This window comes from Corvus moneduloides, chromosome 9 (genome assembly GCF_009650955.1).
Source record: "Corvus moneduloides isolate bCorMon1 chromosome 9, bCorMon1.pri, whole genome shotgun sequence".
Taxonomy (NCBI): Eukaryota; Metazoa; Chordata; class Aves; order Passeriformes; family Corvidae; genus Corvus; species Corvus moneduloides.
In genome coordinates this window covers 14,770,511-14,776,510 of record NC_045484.1, presented here as the reverse complement: position 1 = coordinate 14,776,510, position 6,000 = coordinate 14,770,511, and the positions used below count along the sequence as shown (strand labels likewise).

Here is a 6,000-nt window from a genome sequence, read left to right as displayed (position 1 = left end):
TGTATGTGTTTAATAAGTGAATTACTAATTGGGGTCTGACACGCCTAACAGTTGTGAATAGATTTCAGTTCCTGAGCTGTTATATGCCTAATTTGCTTCCGTGAGTGAGGGATTATGCAGTATAATAGGTTAAACTTCTATAGACTGTTCTAATCTGTTTTGTAGAAGATCAGAGAAGGAAGGGAGGAACTCTGTTTATTATGTTGTGATCAAAAGCTCAATAGAGTAGAAATTTTCTATGAACATAGGCTTGAAAACTAATTTGTTGTATGTTTGTTTCCTCTCTTTTCTGCAGCTGTTCAATTACAAACTGTTACTGCTGGTCAGAAAACCAAATATCTATTCTCTAGGGTAGCTACATTGTACTCCAGTGTTTGAAGACTTGGTTTCTTTTATAATTGGACTGAAATATTGATTTTTTTTTTTTTAAAGGAATTCTCCCACGCCTCCATCTGAATACTATCTGAACGTGCTCATGTATGTATGCACTGTGTGTTTAATATATAGATACAATAATAATATAAAAATTTAAACAAAATTAATTGCACTTATGGAGGCAAAACAATTTTTAGTCACACAGAAAAGATCAAGGAATGATTTGTTAAGGGCAAAATGAAAGAGTTATAGGGTTAGTATTAATTACATTTTCTTGTTTGCTTTTACCAAGTCTATGCATATGTCCTTTAAAAGGACAAATAAACTTTGAGGGGAAAAACACTTGTAGACCAACTAGAAACCAAAAACCTGGGTAGACTTCCCTTTTAGAAGTTGCCAAATATTGCTGTAGAGCCCTTCACTGAGGGAGGCTCCTGTGGGGCCATGCGTGGGACAAGGACTGCTCTGTTCAGCGTTGACAGCTCTAATGTGGGATGCCTTGGCAGGGACCAGCCTCTCCCATGCGCAGCTTGCAGAGGGCTGCTGGCTTCAGTTGTTGTCTCACATGCATGTAACTAGAGATCTACTGGTCACCTGTTTATTACCTCAGAGAAGAAACTACAGCTGCAGTGACAAGCACCGAGTTGTCTCATTTCCACTGCAGGGAGAACCACCAAAATGATGGATTTTGTTTTTCATCTCTTCACACAGAATGATCTGCTATTTTGAGTAAATTAACGAGATAACTTGCTACTTGCTACTTCCAAAGTAGGTCAGAGCTGCTCAAGCGTAAATTGCAGTAGCTTTCTGGGAATTAGTGCTGCTTTCCCCGTCCTCTTCCCTGGCAGCCCGTGCCAGCGTGTGCAGCCTCCTGTTGGGTGCTGCTGTCCGCGGGTGCCGGGTGCTGCCTGGCTGGAGCCCGGCGCTGCGGGGTCCTGAGGGCTGCACAGCACCTGAGCCTTGGCACAGCCCCTGGAGCAAACGGCGTCTTGCAGCTGTTTCCATGGCAACACATGTGTTAGAAAATAAATATTTGCTCCACTTTCACAATTGTTGTTATGCTGAGAATTAATTGACAGTAATGTTTTTTCCCCTCATTGTGCTTTGAGAGCAATTTAGAAATAACCCAGAAGTGTTTATGGGACAATGCAGCATCTGAGACTATTGCAGCTGGCTGTGTCCTGCCACGGATTTGGGCTGGAGAGGAGTAGGAGCTGATAAGACCTCTCGGTTTTGGGTAAAAGGTGGGTCAAATCCTGTTCTGCTCTGCAGAGTAGTCTGGAAAGTGGCTGTTTTGGTGGGTCTGGGAGCAGTGAGCAGTATGGCTGGTGGGAGGGCAGGAAGGGGCTGTGGGATGGGCACAGCTTTAGGTGGCCCTTTGCTGACATCCTCTGCTCAGCATAGCCATCTCTCAGGTGTCCTCCAAATGCTCACTGCCACCCCAAGTAGCACAGCGACTCACGTCAGTTCTTAGAATTAAAATCCTAAGAGTGGGAAATGTACTGCGGTAGTCCTGTAACTGGGAATGTACTCTCGGCTATATGTATGCAACTTTAGGCTATTTTGAAATAGACAATAATGGATAATTGTGTAAAATATGGTTATTTCTTAATAGTACCTGCTCATTTCACTATCAAAGGCTGTGAATTCTGATTTTTAAAAAAAATCAGTTACTTCAAAAATTCCTGGAATTCAACCGGTGTTACAAACATTCAGATTTATAAATCTTTTTGGAATGTATTTGTTTAGTTTTTTTGATAGAGGGAAGTTTTCTTGTGGGAGGAAATTTTTGGCTGCTTTCTACTGGTTTGCTTTCTGAGGTGTAAGCTGGTGGGAATAAAGACTTGTAGAAAGCAGGCCAGAAGTTCTGCCATCGCAGCATTAGAAACTGTGGGAACTGGTGTCACGCAGCATATTATTAGCTCAGCTGTATTTCCTTATCTTGATCTATTCTGTTAGCAGGACACACTGATTTTGCCCAAAGCCAAAATGTGTTTTTTTTTCTGCTCTGTTTGGGTTGTGTTATACTGTGCCTACCAGTATGGCATCAGTGTGCCATAAACACCATGACTAGTAACTATCATTTGTCACGATAAGTGAAACCGATGTTTGTCACCAATGTAAATCAGGGACCAAACACAATTTCCAGCACAAGACCTTTTGACAGAGCAGTTATTGCACCCCATTCAAAGCAGGGATTACTGAAGTGTTTGAGTCCTTGTTTAACCATGGTTCATCTTTCAGCACCATGAAAAGTCTCTTATCTGTCAATTCAGAGTGTCACACAGCTCTAGAGCAAAACTTCAACCCTAGGGGACCAGGAATAGTTGCCCTGACTCTTGCTACTGAATGGGCAGTGGTATTTTGCCACTAGTTCAAGGGAAGGAAAACATGTACATTGGAGAAAGAATTAGTGACAGTCGAAAATTAGGCCCATTTTAAGGAACTGGGGCTTTACACTCTGTGTGTGTTTACATTAAATTGGTGATTTATGTAAAGATCAAAGTAAAAGGTTCCTTTCTCCCTTCCTCCTTCTCTCTCTTTTTTTTTTCCTCTTGGAAGCACATTTAATGCTGAGGAGTAACTGAGGAGATCTTATTGCAGGACTTTTCATGGAAACACTGTAGATCTTTTAAAAGACAGAGGAATTTGGTGGGAAGAGAATAGCTCTCTGTCTTTGGTAGTCCCACTGCTCATACTGTGAAAACACGTTCTGAAGATGGTTTGAGGCATTCTTGTAATTCAATATACACAATGAGCTGAATGAATACCTACCAGCTGAAGAAGGTAGATGAAAAGGGCACAGATCTGTTTGATAATTATTAATTTGCTTACTGTCACTGTTGTGCCTTTAAATTTGTTCATGAAGAAATTTTCAATTACATTGGTATTGCTGGAAGGAGTAGGTTTAGAGAAGTATTTGAACTGATGAACTGCCTAACATGTAGGGGGGCCCATCTTTTGATCTTGTTTTTGCATATCATATGTTTTATCTAGGCTGAGCTGTATCTAACTTAAGAACTGTGCTTGATCTGGGAGGCCTTTTTGTACAAGGTTAGAACAAGCCTGAAGAATGCTATACAATTAGACTGGTAGATCAATATGTTGATATAATATAGTGAGATGACATGATGTTAATCTTGCTAGAACCCAAACATGGCTTTTTTAGCACCTAATGGCTCTATCAACTGAACAAAGGAGGTTTTAATTTAATAATTAGTTTGCTATTTGCATTGTTAGTCTAACCACTAGAGAAAAACAATGCCACATACCTAAGCTAGTAGTTGTTGATTATTGACTTCAATATTCATATATTTGGATGTTGGAGGGTTTTGTAGCCTTTTTTTATATTTGTGTTTAAATTTGACAAATTGCAAAGAAAGGAATGATTGTATCTTTTCAAGACTTATGAACATGAAGCACAGAGTCAAATGTGAGCATCAATAAAGAGTGATGACTGCCAGATGGGCAACAGAATAGTGATAGGAGCTGAAGGGCTGTACAATTTACTTTGCAAAATGAAGCAGACGTAAGGGCTGTAATAAATTCTTGTGATAAAGTGTTTGAGTTTTGAGACCACATTTGAAATCTGTCCTGCAAATATGCTCCTTCCAAGAAGTCTTTGAAAAATGGCTTATGTTATATTCCAAGGCCAGGTAAAGATAGGACACTCTTCGTTCTTTACATGTATCCATGTTGGACTTTTCCTTGAGGCAGAATCTGCATCTCTCTGCCTTTTGATGGTGAATGTTGAAAGTTTACCTTACGAATAGCGTAGGGACCAGATAAGGTAAGAAGAGGAGGAAAGCGGTATTACCGCAGGTTGTGTGTTGAGTCAAGCCACACAGTGCAAGTAAAAAGAAAACAAGCCCTAACATGGAGAAGTATAGTCCTGGGGAAGGGCCCCTTTGGGTTATCACATCCAAGTGTCCCCAGATCACACAGCTTTTCTGGTGGGAGAGCTTGGGAAACCTCCACCCCACTCTCACATGAGCCCCAAAACATACACTCATGGTGCACCTGGGCCCTGCTACCTGTGCTGCTGGTAATGCAAAGGTACCTTAAAACCCTCACAAACAAATCTGAAGACCTTCAGCTGTTTAAAGGCTGCCTGACTGAAGGACTGCTGGAACACCCAGAGGAACCACAAGTATTGTAAATACTGGGAGTCCAAAGGAGTGCCAGGCATTGGGTTGCACTGGGGTCTTCCAAGGCCAAATAGCTGTGTTTAACTTCTGGGAGCACAGGAGCTTGCTGTGTATGTGCTGGTATAGCCAGGTGTACCTTGCAGGATGCAGGTACACCCTGCAGGATGCTCCCAGGCCAGTCCTGTGGGAGCTGCTCCTGGGAGGAGAGCTGGTTGGAGATGGCTGTGCTGGGTGTCGCCTGCTGGCTGGGCTCCCCTGGCTCTGACCAAGCACAAATTCATTGTTTTCCGACCGTTTAGGGACAAGGAATTCAGAGCATGGAGAGAGGCACACAGTGGTTAGGTATCCACCCTGGCAGCAGGACATCTGAGACCCACCTTACCAAAAACTGAAATGCAGGGAGGGAGCCCTGCAGGTTCATAAAGTCTTCATCTCAATCAATGATTGTGAGACTTATAAACCAAGTCCTGCTTTTGTCAAAGTGGCTTAAATATTGGACCAGATGAATTGATGAACTTTCCATAAATATTTTAAAGAGAAATTGTTGAAACTTTTGTGTAAAATTCACAAGACCCACTTGCCTTGTCTCTTTAACAGTGTTGCAGAGCTGAATTGTCTTGTTAGGGAATAGCTAGTCTATATATTTTCCTTTCATAGGAAAGGCTCTTCATTTGGCTTCTGATTTTTAGTTCTGTCTGCTTGTTTGTTGACTTTTGTTCTTTTCATCTAATATCTGGATTGGTGGCATTGCCAAGGAAAAGCAACAAAGACAGAAAGTGAGGTTGCTTAGGTGTATATATAACGTGACCTACAGAGGCAAATTTTGGAGACTTATAGGAGCTCTGCTCTTGGCTTAAAAGGGAGCAGGATGGATTTCTGAGCACAGCATTTCAGCTAAGCTGAGCTGCTTGTGGTCCTCAATAAACTGCTGAGGAAGTGGCACCTCTGCTCTTCCAAGCCTTCTCTATACCCAGGGCTTACCCAGTAGCAACTTTCTATATTCATGGTTGCAAAATATTCTGTGCATGATACACGTGCAGCTGAGAGGGCTGTGAGCCTTGAGGAAGGCAATTCTGCAGCAGAGCACTGCTTTTTCAGGAATCCTGTCTCTCCTCCACCTGGGATGCCACGGTCTGTCAAAGCATAACAGCAGTGCAGGGGAGGTGGATTCACTTTTCTACAGAAATAGGTAAATGGTGTACTTACTTGCTTATTTTTTCTTTTTCTTAGCAGAGCTATGTGTTTAAGTATATTGTCCATTTTTTGTCCCCTTACTGCAAGTACACATTGGAAAATTAATAGAGAGTAAAGTGGCAGCTCCCAGAAAGAGATTAGAAGAAACAAAGGCAATCCTTGAAAGCAAAACATTATTGACAATAGGATTTGAAATATGCATTAGATTTGCTTATTTATATAGTGTGTAAAGTACATATGAGTTTTGTGACTTCTTTTGGATCTACACTTTATTTTGGTTTAT

At 41.6% G+C, this 6,000-nt stretch overlaps 1 long non-coding RNA gene across 2 annotated transcripts in view; it reads left to right on the top strand.

Moving 5' to 3' along the window:
• Positions 1-331: 331 nt before the first annotated feature.
• Positions 332-6,000, top strand: part of LOC116448248 — a 93,537-nt gene continuing 87,868 nt past the window's right edge. Inside the window, exons 1-2 of one of the 2 annotated variants that reach the window (XR_004241854.1) lie at positions 332-477; positions 1,485-1,619. This is a non-coding gene — a long non-coding RNA (uncharacterized LOC116448248). Of the gene's footprint in view, positions 478-596; positions 1,620-6,000 lie in introns of those variants that run through there. The other variant, XR_004241853.1, reaches the window with a different exon arrangement.